The 23,715-nt window shown below is 36.1% G+C and overlaps 1 protein-coding gene across 1 annotated transcript in view; it reads left to right on the top strand.

Moving 5' to 3' along the window:
- DPP10 (dipeptidyl peptidase like 10) overlaps nucleotides 1–23,715 on the top strand; it is a 1,313,078-nt gene that overhangs the window by 630,078 nt on the left and 659,285 nt on the right. The gene's annotated exons all lie outside the window — the stretch shown is intronic.

Below are 23,715 nucleotides of genomic sequence, written 5' to 3'. Positions count from 1 at the left end.
TGGTTTCTGGATAGAAGAAACACACTCAGGGTATAATCCTCACATGTCTACAAAAGGTAACCTCTCCATGGCAGATCAAGTTTTGGCTTTTTTTCTGTTTCACCCCTGCTCCCCATGAACTAACCTTGTCAATGATGAGCCATTTCTTAGTCACGGGGACTGTTGTTGGAGAGGAGTTGGCTTCTCATAAGTTCAGTCCTTTGGGAGGCAGTTTAAGCAAAGGTTCTTTGCCTCAGGCAATGAATCTCATCACACTGGTGTCTCATTTAGAGTCACTCACTCCTGCCAGTGATGCCTTGGCCATTTTAATACTCAACTGACATGTCAATTATGGCCTCGGCTGATAAATGCATAGATGTTAGTTCTTGGGCAGCTATTTTCTCTTGCTTCTGGCCTGAGGGCTCCAAACAAGCCCACTTAGAAGGCTGTTAATATTAGTGACCTTTGAAGTCACTGAAAACAATGGCTTCATTTTTTTTTTAACTCAGTTATAAATTTATAATGTGTATTCCACATAGTTTTTTAAATTTAATTTTTTATTTTAAGTTAAACACAGCCTTTGGATTCTATCCTAAATGGAAGAGATATCAAGAAATTGGCATTCATTTTTTGGTTTCTGTTACTGTAATGTCAAATAAAAAACAAGTCTGGATATAGGTAAAGATAAACTTTATTCAAAAAATTATTGCAAACGAGTCAGGGGAGGTACTATTGTTATAGCAGGAGGGTTTCTATTACAACAGGAAGAACATGTAACTATGAGATCTGCCAGCTTCCCAAAGGTTCACCAGAAAAGACCGTTTCTTTATAAGGAGGAGTAAACAAAGTGACCATAAACCAACTTGGGGGAAGTGCATGAGCAAGGTTGAGGTGGTAGGACAGTAGGTCATAAAATGTTTTGTCTTGAGTTCTGTCTATTCTCAGGGCAGGATGTTAAGGAGGGAATGTATGCAGGCTCAGGCTGAGGGTGGATGAAAGTCCAGAGGCCTGGGAAAGGGAGGGAAACATACCCAAAGTTGGGTTACAAGCATTTTGTTCTGATTGATCAATGGGGACAAAACAGTTCATCTACTCATTTGTGAGGCAAAGAATGGGAATGTGGAGAGTCTGCCTGGATTTGTCAGAGGTGGACAAGAGGCCCATCTGTGGTCTTATCTAAGTCTGGGGGGAGGGGTGATTCATTGCAGTAAGCCTTTTCCTGAACCCAAAGGGCTGGTGGTGGGGGATTCCTTAATCATTGCTGCTTTCTAGAATCACAGGGCTCAGGTAAAATTCAACACTGTCAATATCAATTTCACAGGGATGTACAAAAAGAAAGCTAATGAGAACCCAAGTTCAAGGATCTAGAATCCCACTGGGGGACTATTCCCTAACACATACAGCTCGAGAGGATAACCCATGCCTGTACGGCAGTGGTTCTTAGCTCGGGTTCACCCCTTCACCCCTTCCCTGGGACATCTGAAAACATTTTTGGTTGTCACACATGGAGGTGAGGATGCTACTGGCATCTAGAGGGCAGAAGCCAAGTGTGCTGCTAAACATCCTACAATATGCAGAACAACCCCACAAGAAAGAATTATCCAGCCCAAGCTTTTGATAATGCCGAGGTTGAGAAACTCTGCATAGGAGTAAAGAAATAAGTTTGAGAACTAGATAATTCTCTGCCCTTTTCTGGCTACGTGGACTCTCATGAGAAACTTAGTTTGGGCCTCAGTATCCTTATATGTTAATTGGGGACAATATTATTTATTTCATAGGGATTGTTGTGAGAATTACTGATGCAAAATCTGTGTAAGCACCTACCACAGTGCTGGCAAATAAAATTATATATCCATCTTCCACTTCTCCTGGTATCTATTTTTATCTATTTCTCACATTGGCTCCTCTGAACTAACTTTTTTGGGTATCACCCATTTCCCAGTGATGGGGAAAAGAGGCACACCACAGCCATATGGGGTTGAGAGGACTGAAAAGAGAGCTTTAGTATCATCAGGAATAGTTTTATGGCCTAAGGCAAAGCAATTTACTCTCTCTATATGTTAGTTTTCTTAACTGTTGAAAGAACGAAAGGACATTTTCCCTGACCTGTCTCAGGAATGAAAATAAATGTGTTAATGGGGAAAGCAATGGCTTGCCCAGAAGAAGTGATCAATACATGGTTTTTCCTTCAACAACATGTGGAAGCACCTTTAGGCTTTATGAGCATCATCTAAACTGAGGGATTTAAGTGGCCATTAAAATGTATTTTACTATAATTTATTTACTTGGTGTTTTGTTATAAGGGTACTCTTTAATATTTTAAAGTTATATTTTAAATAAAGAACTATCTACAAAATTGTTAAAAGTATGTGTAGGTGAGTCTAAAATTAAGAGTACAACATTCTCACACACCTATATTCATTTCTACTCTGGATAGTTCATCCGTTTTCATAGTTTTTGAGTTTTATTTTTTTGGATACTTTCCTGTATATATTTACAATAAATATTTTGATTTTTTTAGTGATTTACTATTTTAGACAGCCATATTTGATTCCACTCTTCAAAAAAATTAATCATATAGTGACTTATCAAACTGTGTGTCTTTTCTCGTTCCTCTCCTAAAGTTTGTTTATATTATTTTAAAATTTCAAGTTCACAAAATGTAAATTTACAAATTTACATTTACAAATTTACATTTTATATGTAACTGGTTGTGTTTCAGTTTTTCTGTGGGTTGATTATAAAGGTGTATGCACAATAAAAATATTTAGTTTTTAAATTATGTAACTTATTTTATTTTTAATTAATTAATTAATTTCCATTATAATTGACATTCAATATTACTTCATATTAGTTTCATGTCTATAGCATAGTGGTTACACATTTGTACAATTTATGAAGTGATTCCCCCAATAAGGCTAGCATCCACTTGGCCACATACATAGTTATTACAATATTATTGACTGTATTCTCTATGCTGTGCTTTAAATCCCCATGACTATTTCGTAACGACTAATTGTAACTACTAATTTTCCTTTTCATCTTTTTCACCCAGCCCCCAATCCCCTCCTATTTGGCGACCATCAGTTTGTTCTCTGTATCTATGAGTTTGTTTCTGTTTTATTTGTTCATTTATTTTGTTCTTTAGATTGCACATATTAGTGAGATCATACAAGTATGGTATTTGTTTTCCCTGTCTGACTTATTTCAGTTAGCATAATATCCTCTAGGTCCATCCATGTTGTCACATACAGTAAGATTTCATTCTTTTTTATGGCTGAGTAATATTCCATTGTACATATGTACCACTTCTTCTTTATCCAGTTGTATATTGATGGGCACTTATGTTGCTTCCATATCTTGGCTATTGTAAATAATGCTGCAATGAACATAGAGACGCATATATCGTTTCAAATCAGTGTTTTGGATTTCTTCAGATGAATACGCAGATGTGGAATTATGGGGTCATAAGATAGTTCTATTTTTAACTTTTTGAGGAACCTCCATACTGTTTTCCATAGTGGCTATACCAATTTGCAACCCTACCAACAGCCCATGAGGGTCCCCTTTCCTCGCCAGCAAGTTTGTTGATTTGTTGATAGCCATTCTGACAGGTATGAGGTGGTATCTCATTGTGGGTTTAATTTGCATTTCTCTGATGATTAGTGACATTGAGCATCTTTTCATACGTCTATTGGCCATCTGTATGTCCTCTTTGTAGAAATGTGTATTCAAGTGCTCTGCCCACTTTTTAATTGGATTGTTTGTGTTTCTGGTGTTAAATTGTATTAGTTCTTTATAAATTTTTGATGTTAAACCCCTATCACTGTGTCATTGGCAAATACCTTCTCCCAATCAGAAGGCTGTCATTTTGTTTTGTTAATGATTTCCTTTGCTGTTTAGAACCTTTTTAGTTCCATGCAGTCCCATTTGATTATTTTTTTCTTTTATTTCCCTTGCCCAAGGATTAATGTGAAAAAAACATATATATACATATATATTATTTATATATATATACACACATATATATTATACTTATATATACATATATTATTTATATATATAAATATATACATATATTACATATATAATAACATGTAATAGATACATATATAACATATATCACATATATTACATATATGTACATATATGTATATATATATATATATACATATATGTAATGTGTGTATGTAATATATATACATATATATATTACTAAGAACAATGCCTGATAGTTTATTACCTATGTTTTCTTCAGGAGTTATATGGTTTCAGCATTTACATTTAAGTCTTTAATCCATTTTGAGTTTATTCTTATATATTGTGTAAGAAGGTGTTCTAGTTTTATTTTTTGCATGTAACTGCCCAGTTTTCCCAAAACCATTTATTGAATAGATTGTCTTTAACCCATTGTATATTCTTGCCTCCTTTGTCGTAGATGAAATGACCATATAGGCGTGGGTTTATTTCTGGGCTCTCTATTCTGTTCCATCGATCTATGTGTCTATTTTTATGCCAGTGCCTTGGTGTTTTGATTACTATAGACTTGTTGTATGATTTGATATCAGATAGTGTGATATCACAACTTTATTCTTTTTTCTCGAGATTGCTTTGACCATTCAGGTTTTTGCGTGGTTCTATATAAATTTTAGAATGTTTTTTTCTCATTCTGTGAAAATTGACACTGGAATTTTGATAAGGATTGCATTGTATCTACATATGTCTTTGGGTAGTATGGACATTTTAATGATGTAAATTCTTCCTATCCATGAGTATGGTATATGTTTTCTTTAATTTGTATCTTCTTCAATCTCTTTTGTCAATGTCTTATAATTTTCTGAGTACAGTTCTTTTACCTTCTTAGTGAAATTTATTTCTAGGAATTTTTTGTTTTTGTTTTTTTGATGCAGTTGTAAAAGGGATTGTTTTCCCAATTTCTCTTTCTAATATTTTGTTACTGTTGTACAGAAATGAAACCAATTTCTGAAGATTAATATTATATACTTCTACTTTACTGAATTCATTGACCTGTTCTAGTAGCTTTTGGGGGAATCTTTCGTATTCTCTTTATATAATATCATGTTGTAAATAATGATAGTTTTACTTCTTCCTTTCCAATTTGTGTCGCGTCCAGAGCAACACGGGCGGTGAGGGTGCAAGAATGGGCGGCTTGGGTTAAGTTTTTAAGAAAGAAACAAACAGAAACTTAATGTAGTTAAATTTCAGAAGGCCAGGGGTCTCTCAGTCATGAAAGACTGGAGCCCAGATTTGAGCCGACTGGTGGTTTTTATTGGTAAATACGCAAGGGAATGTTATTTTTTTTGACACGTTCTGTGAGACTCATTTATCACGTTTTAGAAATAACCCAAACAAATTATGTTGATCTTTAAACAGCCGAAGTAGAAAGTCCTTGAGGAAAGGTATGTGACACTCTTGAGGGACACATATTACATGTTGAAATTGTTTTACAGAGCTGAGCAAAGAGAGCTTAGTCTTATCACTCTAAAGACTCTTCTCACAATTAAGTGAGAGGGGAAAGCCAGAGTAGCAGTGGCTTTTCCCAGGCAGGGGGAAGGGGGGGCAAGACCCCTTCCCAAATCTTTCTAAGGCAGCTCTTTTTGTGGGTCCCCACTCAGTTCCGCCTGGCTTGAGTTGTTTCCCACGTGAAAATCTTACTCGTCTTTGGCTGCAAACCATCTTTTGGGGACCAGACAGAGAGATATGAGGTTTAAAACATTGAGATAAGCAAAGTCCCAAAAGAGCACAGTCTCACAGACTTTTCTCTCCTCAAGGAAAGACACGGGGGGTGGGGCAATCGGCTAGGCTGTTGTGTGACAACAAATATGGATACCTTTTATTTCTTTGCCTTGTCTGATTACTATGGCTAGGACTTCCAGTACTATGATGAATAAAAGTTGTGAAAGTGGACATCCTTGTCTTTTTCCTGATCCTATGGGAAACACTTTTAGATTTTCACTGTTAAGTATGATGTTAGCTGTGTGTTTTTCATATATGGCTTTTATTATGTTGAGATAATATTCCTTTTATTTTCCAATTGCTTTGCAATTTCATCATAAATTGATGCTGTATTTTTTCACATACTTTTTCTGCATCCATTGATAGATTTTTATCATTCGTTTTACTTATGTGGTGCATCACATTAGTTGGTTTGTGCATGTTGGACCTAACTTGCATCCCCAAAATAAATCCCACTTGATCATGGTGTATGATCTTTTTAATATATTACCGAATTCATTTTGCTAATATTTTGTTAAGGATTTTTGCATCTATGTTCATAAGTGATATTGGCCTACAATTTTCTTTCCTTTTTTTTTTTTTTTTTTTTTTTTTTTTTTTAAGTGTCTTCTTATGGTTTTGGAACCAGGGCAATGCTTTCCTTATAAAATGAGATTCAAAGCTTCACTCCTCTTGAATTCTTTTGAGTAGTTTGAGAAGAATAGTTGTTCATTTTTCTTTTACTCTTTTTGGTAAAATTTACCTGTGAAGCCATCTGGACCAGGAGTTCTTTTTGTTGGAAACTTTTTGGTTATTGATTCGATTTCATTAGTAATAATCCTTCAGTTAATATTTTCTGTTTCTTTTTGGCTCAGTCTTGGAAGATTGTGTTTCTAAGAGTTTATCCATTTCTTCCAGATTGTCCAATTTGTTGGCATATATTGTTCAGAGTATATTCTCATAATCATTTGTACTTTTGTGTTACCTGCCCGTTTCTGATTTTATTTACTTGGGTCCTCTCTTTTTTTCTTGATGAGTCTGGTTAAAGGTTTATCAATTTTGTTTATCTTTTCAAAGAATCAGTTCTGGGTTTCATTGATTTTTTTTTTTTTTTCAGAGTCTATTTCATTTATTTACACATTCATCTTTATTATATTCTTCCTTCTACTACCTTTGGGCTTTGTTTGCTCTTTTTTTCTTTTCTAGTTCCTTTAGGAGTAATGTTAGATTGCTTATTTGAGATTTTTCTTGTTTCTTGAGGTAGGCCTGTGTTGCTATGAATTTCCCTCTTAGAACTGCTTTTGCTGTGTTCCATAGATTTTTGGGTCATTATGTTTTCATTTTTGCTTGTCTCAAAGTTGTCTTTTGATTTCTTCCTTGAACTTGTTAACCAATTCATTGTTTAGTAGCATGTTATTTAGTCTCCATGTGTTGTGTGTTTTTCAGTTTTCTTCTTGTAATTGATTTCTGGTTTTATACCATTGTGGTCAGAGAAGACACTTTATATGATTTTAAGCTTCTTCAATTTATTGAGACTTGTTTTGTGGCCTAACATTTGGTCTATCTTGGAAAATGTTCTGTGTGCACTTGAGAAGAATGTATATGCAGCTGCTTTTAAGTGAAACACTAAAAATTTCAGTTAAGTCCATCTGGTCTAGTGTGTCATGTAAGGCCACTGTTTCCTTGTTAATTTTCTGTCTGGAATATCTATCCATTGATGTCAATGGGGTGTTAAAAGTCCCCTATAATTAATGTAGAACTATGGATCTTTCTCTTTATGTCTGTCAATATTTGCTTTGTGAATTTATGTGCTCCTTTTGAGTGGGTAAATGTTTACAAAGGTTATATTCTCTTATTGAATTGATTTCTTTATGATTATGTAATGTCCTTCCTCGTCTCTTCCTATAGCCTTTGTTTTAAAGTTTATGTTATCTGATGTAAGTATTGCCAGTCCAGATTTCTCTTTGATTCCATTCACAAGACATATCTTTTTCCATCCCTTTCCTTTCAGTTTGTGTGTGTCTTTTGATATGAAGTGGTCTCTTGTAGACAGCATACATATGTATGGGTCTTGTTTCCTTATCCATTCAGCTACCCTATGTATTTTGATTGGAGCACTTAATCCATTTACATTTAAAGTGATTATTGTTAGCTACATAGTTATTGCCATTTTATTATTCATATTTATGTTCCCTCTCCCCTTATTCTTTCTAAGGAATTTCCTTTAGTATTTCTTATAATGCTGATTTGGTGGCGATGACCCCTTTAGCTTTTTCTTGTCTGGGAAGCTTTTTTTCTTTTTTTTTTTTTTCATTCGATTTTACATAATAGCCTTGCTGGGTCGAGTAATCTTGGTTCTGACTCCTTGCTTCTCATCACTTTGAATACTTTGTGCCAATTCCTTCTGGTCTGCAAAGTTTCTGTTGAGAGATCAGCTGACAGTCTTATGGGAGCTCCCTTGTAGGTAATTAACTGCTTTTCTCTTGCTGCTTTGAAGATTCTCTCTTTGTCTTTAACCTTTGGCATTTTAATTAGGATGTGTCTTGTTGTGGGCCTCTTTGGGTTCATCTTTTTTGAGACTCTCTGTTCTTCCTGGACTTGTGTATCTATTTCTTTTACCAGTTTAGGGAAGTTTTCAGTCATTATTTCATTGAATAGGTTTTTAATTCCATGATCTCTCTATTTTCCTTCTGGTACTCCTATGATGCAAATTCTGGTATGCTTAATGTGGTCCCAGCGGTCCCCTAAACTATCCTCGTTTTTTTTGTTTGTTTGTTTTTGTTTTTGATTCTTTTATCTTTTAGCTGTTCTGATTTTATGTTTTCCTCTATCTTGTCTTCTAAATCACTGATTCAATCCTCTGCTTCATCTACTGTGCTGGTGATTCCTTCTAGTGCATTTTTCATCTCAGTTATTGTATTCTTCATTTCTGACTGGATCTTTTTTAAGGTTTCTATGTCCTTTTTTATGTTTCTATCTTTTTTTTCTTTGAAGTTCTCACTGAATTGATCTTTTCTTCCCCTAAATTTGTTGAGCATTCTTATAACCAGTGTTTAGAACCCCATCTGGTAGGTGATTGCCTCTATTTTCTTTAGTTCTTTTTCTGGAGTTTTCTCCTTTTTTTTTTCATTTGGGACATGTTTCTTTGTCTCCTCATTCTGCCTGACTCTGTATTTGTTTCTGTGTATTATGTTGATCTGCTGTATCTCCCAGTCTTGGCCGAGAGGCCTTATATAGTATGTGTCCTATGGGGCTCAGTGATGCAGACTCTCTGGTTACCTGAGCTGGGTGACACAGGATTATCACCCAGCCCTCCAGTTGTAGTTGAGGGTTTATTACTGTTTGCTTGTCAGTGGGTGCGGTTGACACTCAGGCTGACTGACTTTGAGGTCTGGTGATAAGCACAGTAGGGGCTGATTGGCCCCTGTGGGGATTTAGTGCCTGCTGAGGCCATCCTTTGTGTTATTTGTTTTTTTTGTTTGTTTGTTTGTTTTTTAAACATTTTATTGGGGAAGGGGAACAGGACTTTATTGGGGAACAGTGTGTACTTCCAGGCCTTTTTTCCAAGTCAAGCTGTTGTCCTTTCATTCTTAGTTGTGAAGGGTGCCGTTCAGCTTCAACTTGTTGTCCTTTCTGTCTTAGTTGTGTCGGGCGCAGCTCAGCTCCAGGTCCAGCTCAGTTGGTTGGAGTGTGTCCTCTCAACCACAAGGTTGCCGGTGTTATTTGTTTGTTGAGCTAATTCAGTCATGCTCTGTTGTCATCTGAGGCTGGCCACCGGGTGTCCTGGTTCTGGAGCCTCTTGCAAGTGGTTCCAGTGTAGGCTGAGGTCAGTTGCTGCCTGTGCCCAGCCCGAGGTCATGTGTTAAGAGCTACAGAGTGATCCACAGTTGCCAGCTGCCTGGAGGTACATGGGAGAGACCATGCTGTGATTTTAGGCTGGCTTCCATTTATACTGGGCCTGGGGCCACTCAGCAAAAGGTACAGGGCAAACTGAAGCCAACTGTCACCTGCCTGGGGCTTTTAGGCTTTGGAGAGTTTTTAAGAAAGTTTACAGTTGGGCCAAGGCTACCCATGAGGGACAGCACTAAAAGAGCCAAGGACATTGTGCAAGTTGGGTGGTGGGGGACTCAGAGAGTCACCAGGGTGGGGTGAGCAGTGTTCAGATTATTAGAGATTCAGATATGGTGACTGCCTGCCCCTACAGGCTTATGTGGGGTACTCCCTGAGCTGCTGTCCCCTCACTGGAGCTCAGGGTAAGTGCTTGTGAGCAATTGAGGCTGTTTGTGGACCTTTAAGAGGATGCCTGTGTTTCCAACATCCTCTGCCTTGCCCAGAGGGAATTCCCTGTAGAGTTAGGTGGTGCAGAATTTTAGGGAATTACCAGCATGAGGCAAGTGGTATTTACCAGGTTAATGCAGATTCAGATTTGGTATGGGAGGGCTCAACACTGGGATAATGTCAGCCTTCATCCAGAAGACCCTCAAATCAATTTCTCATCATATGTTTCTGCCATCTTTGAGCTGCTATCCCTATGCTGGAGCTAAGAGTGAGTGCTTGTGAGTGAGCTCTTTTATGCACAGGCCCTTTCAGAGGAGGTTTTGGTTTCCAGAAGCCCTCTGTCTCACCAGGACTAGATGGAATAGCTGCTGATCCATACAACCAGCTATTATGGGGAGCACTCTTTCTGGATCCCTTGGTTGGGTAGCCCGATATGACCCTGGGACTCATTGCTCCTTGGTGGGGACCTCCCTTCTGACTCTCAACCACCACATATGGGTGTGGGACCAACCTGTTCTGCATCTAGGTCAAGGTCACTACATGACCTCTTCTTTATATCCTTGGTTATAGGAATTCCATTCAGCTAGTCCTCCAGGTTGATTGTTCCATGATATAGTTATAATTTTGATATGGTTGTGAGAAGAGGCAAGCACAGTGCTTAACTACTCCACCATCTTGAAGGAAAGCTTCATGTAGCTCATTTAAATTATGGAATTGTGTAACCCAAATACTGAAATTGAAACGGCAGAGAAGGAAATGCAATCTCATGATCCTGAAATTCTAAGGCTTAAAGGATAACATCCCAAACATCTGCATCTAGTGACTTTTCCTATCTTTTTCTTTTGAGCCTACCTTTTTCCATGCGTCTTTAGTTAGGACTAATTCATAATAATCTTATCATTTTGTTTTTTGAAAATCTTTTTTTTTTTTTTTAATAATTTTTCTCTGTAGGTTCCAATTGTCGGTCAGTTTCCCCACGTAGTGGAGTTTAAGATGAGATTTGAATTCAGGAATTTGACTGGACCTTGCTTCTAAGGATCACCTGGTGTGGAATGAGGGGAAGTGGTATGGATTAAAAAGAGAAAGCAGGATTGGGTAAAAGGAAAAGCTGGGTTGTGAAGTAGTTATAATAAAGGCCTCAACTGATCCCCTGAGGCATTCTTGAGCTGGGATATCCCAGATTGGGCCAATAGAGTAGGTGTTGACTGTGGGTTATACCAAGGAAGGGGCATGATTTGAGCGGGGTGACTCTTATCAACGGGACAATATTTGGCTGGCAAGTGGGAAGGTAATCAGCTGTAAACTGTGAGCCACAAATATTCTGAACAGCAGATGAGGAGATACATTTTTCAAATCGGAAAGGTGTGACGGTGCCGGTGAAGGGAGAAATCTTGGAAGCGCAAAATGGAATCCCAAACAGTCCCCAAGGAGTCATTTTTCTCGAACATTTGAAAAATTGTATTTTTTTTTATGCTCCACTGATAATTTGTCTGAGTAGATATTATTTTTCTTGTTTCTTTATTGTCTTCTTAGCACATAGTGTCCTGATGAGAAGTCAGCCCAATAACCAGATTCTCGCTATATGTTGTATTTATTTCTTCATTGTATGGAAGATTGCAGAATTTCTCTTTATCCTTGAATTTCTGAAACTTCACAGAATATGGGCCTTTTTTTTACATTCTAATCAGCTTTTCTGTATCTTTCTTTAAATAAACATAAATTTTTTAATTATCAATTTTATTGTTTCTTTCTATTCTTCATCATAGTTTGTTTCATCTGGAACTCTTATTCAATAAAATCTAGAATCCTGCATTTTTCCTCTGTAAATAATCTTTCCTTATTTTTTCTTTTTTAAATCTGTCCCTTTGTCTTACGCTCTTTTTGCCTCCTGGGGCATATTCTCACTCTTTAGCTTTCAGATTATCAGCTAGATCCTTAAATTTGCTCATTTTAATTTTCATTCCATATGCTGACATTTATAAATTTCTAGATACTTTTTTCTTTTAATACTCTTTTTGTTTGACAGCAGTCTCTTTCATAAATGCAAAAATGCTTATGTTCTTCTGAATACACTAATCTATTTGTATATGTTCTTTTCATCTCTGTGTCACTTCTATTTCTGCCTAGTCAGATGTATGTTTCCTCCCTCTGGTATATTCTTTAATACTTTGTTCACATGTTTGTGATCAATGATTCATTATTTTATAATAAAAACATAACTAGTTTGATTAGTATACGTTAAACAACTTATAGGTTTACTGTGCAGATACATATAAATCTGTTTCCCTAAGTGACTAAATTATGTGTGCATGGTATGTGTGTGTATGTATCACTGTGGACTAAGATATATATATATAATATATTATATATATATATATATATATTATATATTATAATTTTTATAATGTTTTCACTAACTGAAAGAACTCCAAAGAGGATTTTTGCTTCCATGGATACAGGTGAAAGGTAAAATAGCATTCAGCATCTATTTTCTAGTGAGCCCTTATAAAGGCAATGTGCACACCCAGCAGCAAGCCCCTTCCCCAGGAACCACACTCAGACTCTCAGCATCAAACCCCAGAGCTTTGAGCTGTGTGTGTGAGCATCTGGGCTTTATCTCCATTTATTCTGTGCATCCGTTAGTGAGATGTGTCCTAAGGTAATTGCTTCTTTGCTTTATGCCCTTTTGGCTTACAAAAGTTTTCATAGGAATGTTCTACATTCGATAGCATGGGAAACTTGTATATATACAGTTGACCTTTCAAAAACACTGGTTTGAACTGTGCAACTTACATGTGGGTTTTTACATTTTTAATTGGCATTTGGGCATCTGCATATATGGAGTCTGACTAAAGTTATAGGAGGGTTTTCAACTGTGTGGGAAGGTTGATTCCTCTAACCCCCACGCTGTTCAGTAGTCAACTATATATTATATACATTTAATTATTATAAATATTAATTTAATTTATTTTATTTAATATTTATATATTAATTAACTAATTAATATAAAGTATTATATATTTAATATGCAAACATATAAGTATATATGGAATATACAATATGCATAAATACATATATATATTTTGTATGTGATATATTTTATATACATTGATACATATTTTACATATGATGTATTTTATCTTATGTGTTTTGCTTTATGTTTTACATTTTATGTTATATATGATGTATATGTTTATACATATGCAAATACATATATGTATACACTGTGTGCATGTCTTTCTTTTTTTTCTTAAATCTAAATGTCATGAATGGTTCTTTTGCCCCCCAAATGTCTCCTCTGTTAGTCTCAAATTCTCATTATTTTTAATATTTTTGTAAGTTATGTTTTTGGTCATGTTTTCTGCTCTTCTCTTCCCATAATCATCCTAGCTTTTACTCTTCATCCTCAATCCCACACCCTGACCAAAAAAGACACTTTTAATATGATTAGTCAGTAATTAAACAGTAATGAAGCCATTCTCACTAGTGTTCCATGTGAATTAAATCCTACACATCCATCTTCTCTATTTCTATTCCTTTTATATCTCTTCTTTCCTTCTTGGAGCTTAGATGTTGGTGAAAAAGCTCACTAAGGGCTAAGATTCAGACCCCATTTTTGTGCCACAAAACCACCTCCAGCTTCACTCCCCAGCCTGCTAAGGATACTGAATTTTAATTGTAACTCCAGTTAATTTACTTCTACTATGAGAAAATAAAAGCTAATTTGAATACAAGTGAATATTTTTTATACTGATAAAATTGAAGAAAGTCTAATTTAAATAATAACATTTTTCACATATTTTTTGTATTTTATCTAATATTAGTAGCTACTACTAGAATTAGTAACATATAACTTTTGACATGCCTCTGGTTATGACATATCAATGTGCTTCTACTCTGAGATTTAGAAGTGTAGCATTAACATATGGGTATAGACTAATTCCACGATGTAACCAGAAACTCAAACAAAGTAAGTGGGATACAAATGGTTTGTTAGAAATAAAGAGTATCCAAAGCATTTTATTAGCTGCAAAGAATAATTTTTATTAATGTGCCACTTTGAGAAGACGTGAGCAGCCAGAAGATAATGTATTGGTTTAGCACCTGAGAAGGTACAGACACACATGCTTGTGTGTGTGGTTATGTATGTGCATTGGGGAGCTTGAGGGAGGGCAGGGGATTTGCAGAAGATATAGATAACTGTTCCTTCTTCACAGTTTTGCCAAGAGCTTTTGTTTTCCCACAATGTGACTGTGTCCAGAGGTAGGGAAACCGTAGAGCATTATTTGAGTAAATGACAGAGCTTTGGGAAAATTGTAAATGACCTGAAGGCAGAAAAGTGTGAAGAGTCTTGCCTGGGCTTCAGAGTCTGTCACTCTGTTGCTGAGACAATGAACTATCGCCAGCATAAAAATAAGATCCACAGTTACCTTTATGGTTGTGTTGAGTTGTTGGGGAAAAATTAGAAAAGAATTTGGATCATCCATTCTCAGGAGACACATTTGAATCATTGAAGCTTAATGTCACTTGTATCTCTTTCAACTATGCATTCTACATACTAATTTGCTTAAATGGTGGATGCACATGCCAAATCTAATTATCTCTTATCTCACAAAGTCATTAATCATTCCCACCCATTATTTGTTGACTACGGATAGCTACTCCAATCTTTAGTACATGAAACTTCAATACACATTAGAATACCATGTTTATAAGTGGCATTTGTCCCTGAGATATACTGCATGGCATTTCTTAGATGAAACATTCTTGGCATGAAAACTGGCAGTGTGTTTTATGCTGCTCTCCTCACAAACTATGAAAATAATAAAATAAAAACAGTATGTTAGAGACAATGGTGAAGTTGCCAATAATTATTCATTAGGCAGTTAATTAGCACAGTGGAGCAAAAATGTTGTGCAACCTAAACAGTATCCAGGAATCTCAAAGCACATGGAAAAGAAATTTTAAGTTATCAAAAACATCAGAGGGGGGACTGCAGAAGGTGTATCACAGGTGATGGCTGCAGGTACTTGTTGAGCAGTGTTTGTCTTCAGAAGAATTTATTTTGGATAATAAGAGTTATGTATCTTATCTTAAAGGAATATAACATGATTAGTAACTCATTATTAAAACCCTATGTTTCATCTACTGAAAAAACAAAACAAAAGAAAACAAAACATCAGAGGGCGAATGGTGTTGAGGGTAATACTTGCCTAGTTAAAAGATAAAAATTATGCGAAACCAGGGGTAGCTATAATATTCTCTAGCTGTTTAGCATCCTCAATTGCTGTGTTCTACACACTTCATATTGTCCCATATGTATTTTGACCTTTTGCTTTCTTCGAACGTGTTTGACTGGTATTGAAGTAGATCGAAATGATGATCAAGTTCGAATGCCGTTTTTTTTCAAAGACACTTAGAAAGTCTATTGCACAACAGAGATTTGAACTCAGCTCTCATGATTGCAACCAGGGCTATTTCTCCTATGAATATTAAGGGATGTAGCAGAAATTTTTCAGTGCCTCCTACAAAACCAGTTACTATACACAGTACGATTACTACCTTTACTATTGAATAGGTTAATTATTTAATCTATATTTATATTTATATCTATTACGTGTATTTATTATCTACCTATATCTATCTGTATATCTACCACCCATTGAAGAGGAAATCAAGGCTCATCGGGGTTAACAAGCATCTTGCCCAAGTTTCCTAGATAACAAATGGGTCTGCCTAGATTTGAATCCTCGTCTGTCCGATTTAAACTATAATATGCATGTTTCCAAACACTCTATCTTTTGTTAGATTCATATATAGGCAAAGAAGAACTTAGTTTTTCTTTAAAATAAAAATGTTAAGTCAATGTTAAACTTCAAAGATTCCATAGAGAGCACTTATTCCTGTTCCTTTATTTTAAAGTTGAGAAAAGGAGGTCCAAAGAAAATGATTGTTTTGCACATATGTATCATTATTGTTAAAGTTAAGACACAAATTTCCAAACTTTTAATTTTGTTGGTGTATTTCCTACACCACACTTTCCTCTTGAGCTGCTCTTGATTGGAATAGCATGCCGTCTTTTTCATTCATTTCCTCTCATAGGTAAAATCTACATATATTGTAAGATTAAGCTTAAAACCTTCTGTAAATACTTACCAAATTTCCAAAGCAAAAAAAAAAAAAATATTCTTTTCTTGGAACCAATTGAATATATACATGGCACAATTAATCTTTTCTTACTTGCTCTATCTTTTTATTTAGCTGTCTTTGTAGCCACTCATCCTTTCTTAAACATGTTCATATTTTCTCCCATCAGGTAGATAGAATGTTCTGGGAGCAAAACTTGTACACCCCGTTGCAACTCTTCACTCTTCCCAGTGTACCGACTTTGTCACGTAGGCATTCAATCAGTATTTGGTGATTGTTTGATTGATGTTTGGTCAAAGAGAGTGAATTATTTACTTTACTTCATTTACGAGGTACAGCAAGTCAAATAATATGAGCTGTTATCATTGAAAAAGGAAAAGAGAATTACAGAAGTTGGAAATTCACTGCCTGATGCTATGAAGGTGGAAAGTCAAAACAGCAATTTTATCAGACAACATTTGCTTTTGTGTGCTTCTAAGCCAAAGCTCGGTATTTTAACATGAGTTGCCTGAAAATAACTGCTAGTGTTTACATTACAAAAATGCATCCATATTTCACATATTTTTTCCTACCTTTGGAGCACTGACTTGGGCATAGAGTCCTGAAAAGGTTTTGTAAGCTCAACATATGGAGAAAAGGAATATGATGAGGATTGGTCTGATCTTGTTAGAAAAAACTATGGAAGTGTAAAAATAAGTAAGTACAATTAGACAAGGGAGTTTAAGAGAGGGAAAAAGAATCTGAATGTCCTCGTTCGCTTTTGGTCTTCTACGTACATTGATTGCCTTAAACAGTTTCAGAGGAACCATGCTGCAAGGAGGGTGGAAGAACATGGAGGAGAGAAGAAATATTGGAATAGTAAGCAAAACTAGACCCCCAAATGCAAGGATCCTCTAAGGTGGCTTTTCAGGAATGATTTTGCATGACAGTAACTTTTTCCTTAGCAAAAGCCTTCTTCACCTTATCCTATTCCTTCTCTGGGATAAGTTCCAATGTTGACAAATGGCACCACCATCCATCTGCCTGCTCAAGCCCCAAACCTATGTGGTACCCTTTATCCTTTTATCTCCCTCACCCACTACATCCAACCAACCACCAATTTCTGTCGATTCTATCTCCTAAATATCTCTTGTGTTCTTCCCATTTCTTTCCAGTCTATTACTATCACAATAGTCTGAACCAACACCATCTCTTACCTAGACTATTTAGTCTGCAAACAAATTTCCACCTCTTTCTACCATTATATAAGCATAGAAGTTAAGATTGCTAGCTTTCAAGTCAACCCGCTCGCTGATTAACTAGATCACAATGGACAAATTGCTTAAGCTTTTTATAAAGTGGAGATAATAATGATATTTACCTCATTGAGTTATTATGAATATGAATATGAGTATGTTGCCACATGTAACAGCCCTAAAGCGACCTGGTGTATAGGAAGTCCTCAGCGGATATTGGTCATTATTATTGCACCAAACAGACCCAGTGATATATAAAATACCATTTTCTAGCTTAAAACCATTTGATGACATAATCTTATATTTGGAATAAATTTCAAAATTCTTAATAGCTCTCAATGAGCTTTCTCGATTCACCCCCACATATCTCTCCGGTCGCATCGTTACCATTTACGTTTATGCATTCATTGTCATCTCTACCACTACTGGTTCATTCAGATTTCTTAAACATACAGGACTCATTTTGGTCTAAGCCTTCACACATGCAATTTCATTTCACCTTTCTTTGGGCTGGACCATCTCTCATATTCCCTTAACTCCTGATGATTTTTCAGAACCCAAGTTAAAGAGCACTTCCTTGGGGACATTTATTATGTGCATTATTGTGTGACCACTCAAGACTAGATCAAGTCTTTATATGCAATTTCATAATACTTAGAATGATAACTAATTACTTACTGTTTTAATTATGTTTTTATTCTTTTCTATCATGTAAATTTTATTACATTATGTTTTTAGTAAAATAAGCAATGTCTGTTATCCATTGCATTACTAGTGTCTAAAACAGTGCCTGACATCTAGCTGTTGTTTAATAAATCCTTATTAAATCTATCAATCAACGGATTAGAGAAAATGACTGTAGAGTTACACTGATTCTATCCTTTGAGTTTCTAGAGGCTTTATTCTGGATTTACTTACCAGGAGAAAACCAGGGACACGATAGAGATAGTCCATCCTAACTCCCCATTTTACAGATAAAGCCACCAAGTCTATGTAACAATATGAAAAGACGCTTTCCACTTTCTTCCTGTCAAATTTCAACCTTTTCCCTATCGACTGTTACTATGCAAGGAATTCCAAACGTTTACCTGGGCATCGGTGACAATCAGTTGGCAATTTATAAAGTTGTGCATTGCTTAGAGTGTTACTCCAAAGATCCGAATTTAAATGGTAAACTTAGTGAGATAAGTAAACTACTAGGATAAAAAAGTATCTTGGAACCATAAACAAGTATTTCGCCTACCTCATCTGATTAATCTCTGAGCATGAAATATAGACTGTGAAAGATATTGTTAAAAATGTCTCAAACTAATTCTAAATAGGAAAAGGAAAGAGAAAGGATAGAAATAGATTTTGACAGGTGCCTTACAACCTGACCTGTTCTTGTTCCTTGGCCAACAGTGAAGATCATTTAGCCAATGTGGAAAAAATAAATAAATAACATTTCCAATTTGAAGAAAACCAAACACATAAAATACAAAGTATAAATTAAAAACTTTGAAAAGTTGAAAGTATAAATTAAAAACAACCAAAAAATTCACTTCTCTTTTTCTTCAAATAATGGGCCACTTATATGCATTAGATCCACAGTTTGATTAAAAAAAAATTCAATTAGATCTTTGAAAAAAACATCTTGTTAAACTAAGGGTACCTGTTTCATGATTAGAATTTTATCTATATTTTTATAATGATGAAATATAGAGTTTTGTTGAAAGAGTTTCATTTGTTGAATATCTCTATTGTATATAATTTTGTTCTAGTCTATACCATCATTGCTATTGACTAAAATTATATAGCACTTCATGCATTTCAAATTATTTTGCATTTGCTATGCTTAGACAATCTTGACTGAGTATGATTACTCTCTTTTTGTCAACCTAGAGCAGTTGAAACATTTACTTCAAAGCAATACTAATGATATAAATAGATACAAGTAAAAGCATAGTACCACCTAGATAGGAATTTTCAGGTGAGAAAATAGTTTATATTTGAAGTGAAGAATATATGATACACACACGTGCGCATACACACACACACACACACACACACACACACACCAGTTTTTTTTCCATCAGTTGTTATTTTAAACTTAAAGATCAACTGTTCTTTTTGTTCTTGTTCGTATGATGTCTCTCTTATTGCTTTTTATGTGTCACAGACATTTATATTCCTCTTTTCCTAATCTAACCTTTCCCTGATTACAGACGTTGTGCTAATTACTCACTGTGATTCCAGGGTTTGACACAGCCGGCTTTGTTCCCACTTCTGCAAAGGCACACAGCTGCATCAATATTCAGTAGGGAGTTCTTGAAAATAACCTAAGTAGCATTTGGGAATAGATCTTCCTCCAGTGGGCAAATACCTATTCAAATCAACAAAATATACTTTCAGTAAGCATATCTTTAAAATGCTACAGACTTTTCAAATGAGTCTTTTTACAATGAAAGATTCATAATATGCTAATACAAATGTAAATATTATACCGTATCTAAGGATGGAAAAGTCTAGTAAGTAAAAGTATCCATTACCCTGGGGCTTTAAGATTTTTCTGCCAGAGAGGAAGCATGGTAGCATCATTTGCTAACTGTAAAGAACCAAGAAGTTTTGTTGCTGTTGTTTTGTTTTGTTTTGTGGTTACATATAAGCAAAAGAGTCCGATAGAGTCCTGAGTGTGTTTTGCTTCACTACTGAATTCTGAGAATCTTGTTAAAATAATTGCATAATTCTATTTTTGAAAAATCATAAAATATCACATAAGTGAAGTGTAAACCATGATGATCTGCCACCGCTGGGTCCCTTTCCTGCTTGGCAGCAGTAGCTGTTGCTGAGTGGCCGCTGTCGCTCCATCGGAGGTGGGCTCTCCAGTCCGGCACTCTTCTCTGTCTTTATCTCTCACACACTGAGGCTTAAAGTCAGGTACCATTTATCTATTGTTTTCCTAATGTTAGAGTTGAAAAAAATAGCGTTTTCCTTATACTTGAATTTCCATCAACCGTGGCAAAATGAAAATAGACCTAGATGGTTGTACATTTCAAAAAGGGAAGTAGTACAAGGAGATAGTTATTTCTTTGTGGAAGCACAGAGCATTCCATACATTTAATATGTAATGGTATCTGTGAAAGACTACCGCCTCAGTGCCTCACCCACTCTACATTGCTGCTCACTTTTATATTAACTTGCCTCTGAGGAGTTTAGTTCACAGCCACTATGACATAGTGTGAGCTGACTTTTGTGCAATGAGAGTGTGTACACGGGTAAGCTTAGGAAAAATTGGCAAAGCATACTCCCAGTGTCAGCTGTGTTATATCTGGTCAGTGGGGTTATGAATGATTTTTAACTTTCTTTTATTTACTTTTTATGTTATGAATTTTTCACCATGTGCTTGTGTTATTTTTAAAAACAGAAGCAACAATAAAAACTTTTAAAAAATTAAAGAAATTATTTGGTCAGAATGCTAAGGACACGTTCCTTATTTGTTCCCCTCTGGATGCAATTAATGCATACTTCAGTCTTCATAGAACCTAACCCAAAATGCAAGGGTCTTTATAATCAGCCTTGCCAAATTGATTTTCACTCAATCAAAACCCTCCTCTTCAGGCATATTGATTTTTCTCATTGTCATTTAAACACACCTGAATCCTGAACTGTTTCCTCTCCTATATTTTTATTTATTCTGTTAACCCTTTCTACTTCTAGCCCAACCCAGGGTATCTTCCATTGTCAGTGCTCAAAATACTCGTACGATTCAATGCCAGCTTGAACTCCTCATTAATGCCGTCCCTAGATTTCTGAAAGGATTACTGTCCTCCCTAATTACAATTTCACTAACCTGACTACAGCAAACAGTTTAATATTTACAATAACATTCTCATATCTGTTCTGTGAGGAATACTAAGTCCTTGTGATATTAATAGTTTTTATGGTATAAAAAGTTCAATGGTTTGAAAACAATACAAAAATCTTCAGAAAATTTTAGTTTAAACAAAGTTAACCAGAGTTATTTCCTGCAATAATTCTCAGAACCATTAAAATGTACATGTTCTTCTATTCCTATTGAATAAGAGAAGTTTTCATATACAGTATTTGGCAAACACTTATCAGCATCAAACTCCTTTTTTGTTCATATTTTCTAGTAGAATTTTACAGAATCCTATTCTGCAGGCGATTATTTGGGCACTGGTAGTTTATAATGTGGGTTTAAGTCTATTCCATTCTTCCAAGCCAGCCAGCAAATTTCGAAAGACAGTAAACTTTGTTCTTACCAATCTTTGTCTGGTCCAAAGTCCTCGAAGAGCTATGAGTACGTGGTACACCCACAACAACCAGCTGGATATAAGAATGGCATTATGGATCCCATAACCATTAGCTAATAGAGTGAAACACCAGCAGAAAAGGGGGGGGGGGGTGTCCCAGCTTCAACAAATAGGAGGAGATGCCTGAAATGAACACTAGGTAATCTCTCATGGTCTAACATTGTTTCTCTCTTCATGACTCTCATTCCTTTTGTCCCAGCTGTCTGGACCAAATGATTTCAAACTCATGCTCCATGTAGCTCTCTACTGTGAAAGAGGCTTAAAGAGATAGGATCACTTCAATTCAAGGTGCATCTCATTTTTCCCTCTAGTATTCTCAAATTGTACATCTGTCATATCTGTTTTTAAAGGTGAATGTACAGAACAGGATGATAATGCACTGAATATTTATTCAATTTCAAAATGAATGGCAAGTTGAATATCCTTCATGAAGTAGTGATTCAAAGAAATTAATCCAAAGGAAATATTTGAGCTGTCTACCTACCATCTCTGATAGGTTTTAACCATGGTTTATTTCTGAAATACTTATGTATCTACGTATTAATTAGAAGCACTTTTGTTTATGTTTTCATGTACATATTATGAAATCCTTACACTCATAGGACTGGACTTAATGTGCCTTGTTCTATGCCCTGCAAAGGAAAGACATATGCAGATGTCATACGAATTTAGTACATTGTTAATAAATACATGAACTATGTGTAGACTGCATTCGTGTTCTTCTTTGTCATGTTTAATCATTATGTTTTCTGTCTTTTGTCAAAGTATGTCCTTATTTTACACTTATACCAATTACACCTAGAAACCTACTTGCCTCAGTCATCTACTGTCCTCTACATCCTTATTTCTCAAAAGGTGTGCAGCCAACCAGTAGCATGGGCGTAACCCAAGAGCGTGTTCAAAATACAGAAGCTTAGGTTCAACCGTAGACAGAGTGAGTCAGAATGTGCAGTTAAGCAATGTCCCTTGGTAATTCTGAATGATCATGAAAAGTTGAGAAGTTTTGTTCTAAGTCTCTTCTGCATTTCCTCTGCAGTCTCAAGCACACGAGTTATAAATTCTCACCATCTCATCTGTTCCTGTTATTCTGGGATATTTCTGCAACTTTTCTCTCTTCTCCTTTTAGCAACTCAGCTTACTTGGAACTCTCAAAACCATCTTTACAATGAATCTTCTGCCCAATTAAATCATCTTATCCATCTATCCTCTGTTACAACTCCAAAAATAAAAATATCTTTGAACACGTCTTCCCTATAGTCAGCTAGTTCAGATAGAATTTCCTTCTCCTTCAAGAGTCTGAAATGTAGCCCGCTCTGCTTTCTAGGTATTCTTCTGCTCATTATCTGCCTTCCTACTCCATCATTCCCCTAAAACTTCTTAAAGTCACAATTACTTAAAATTGCTGAAAGTATTGAGCATTTTCCAAATTTTAGTTAATGCCTTACGTCTTAAAACTCTTTCTTTTTTCTCTCAGCTTCTGTGGCATAATCCTCTTCTGATTCTACAAGGATTCAGATCTTTCACTCTTATTTCTCTACCTCTGCTTTTTTATTAAATATGTCATCTACAACCATCTATCCTTAGCCTTCTTCTTTTTTCCATGCCTTTTCTCCTGAGCTCCAGACTTCTCCCTCTCCTCTCCTCTCCTCTCCTCTCCTCTCCTCTCCTCTCCTCTCCTCTCCTCTCCTCTCCTCTCCTCTCCTCTCCTCTCCTCTCCTCTCCTCTCCTCTCCTCTCCTCTCCTCTCCTCTCCTCTCCTCTCCTCTCCTCTCCTCTCCTCTCCTCTCCTCTCCTCTCCTCTCCTCTCCTCTCCTCTCCTCTCCTCTCCTCTCCTCTCCTCTCCTCTCCTCTCCTCTCCTCTCCTCTCCTCTCCTCTCCTCTCCTCTCCTCTCCTCTCCTCTCCTCTCCTCTCCTCTCCTCTCCTCTCCTCTCCTCTCCTCTCCTCTCCTCTCCTCTCCTCTCCTCTCCTCTCCTCTCCTCTCCTCTCCTCTCCTCTCCTCTCCTCTCCTCTCCTCTCCTCTCCTCTCC

Source organism: Rhinolophus sinicus, chromosome 17, assembly GCF_057876585.1.
Source record: "Rhinolophus sinicus isolate RSI-liver-muscle chromosome 17, RSI-T2T, whole genome shotgun sequence".
Taxonomy (NCBI): domain Eukaryota; kingdom Metazoa; phylum Chordata; class Mammalia; order Chiroptera; family Rhinolophidae; genus Rhinolophus; species Rhinolophus sinicus.
This window is presented reverse-complemented; position numbering and strand designations above follow the sequence as displayed.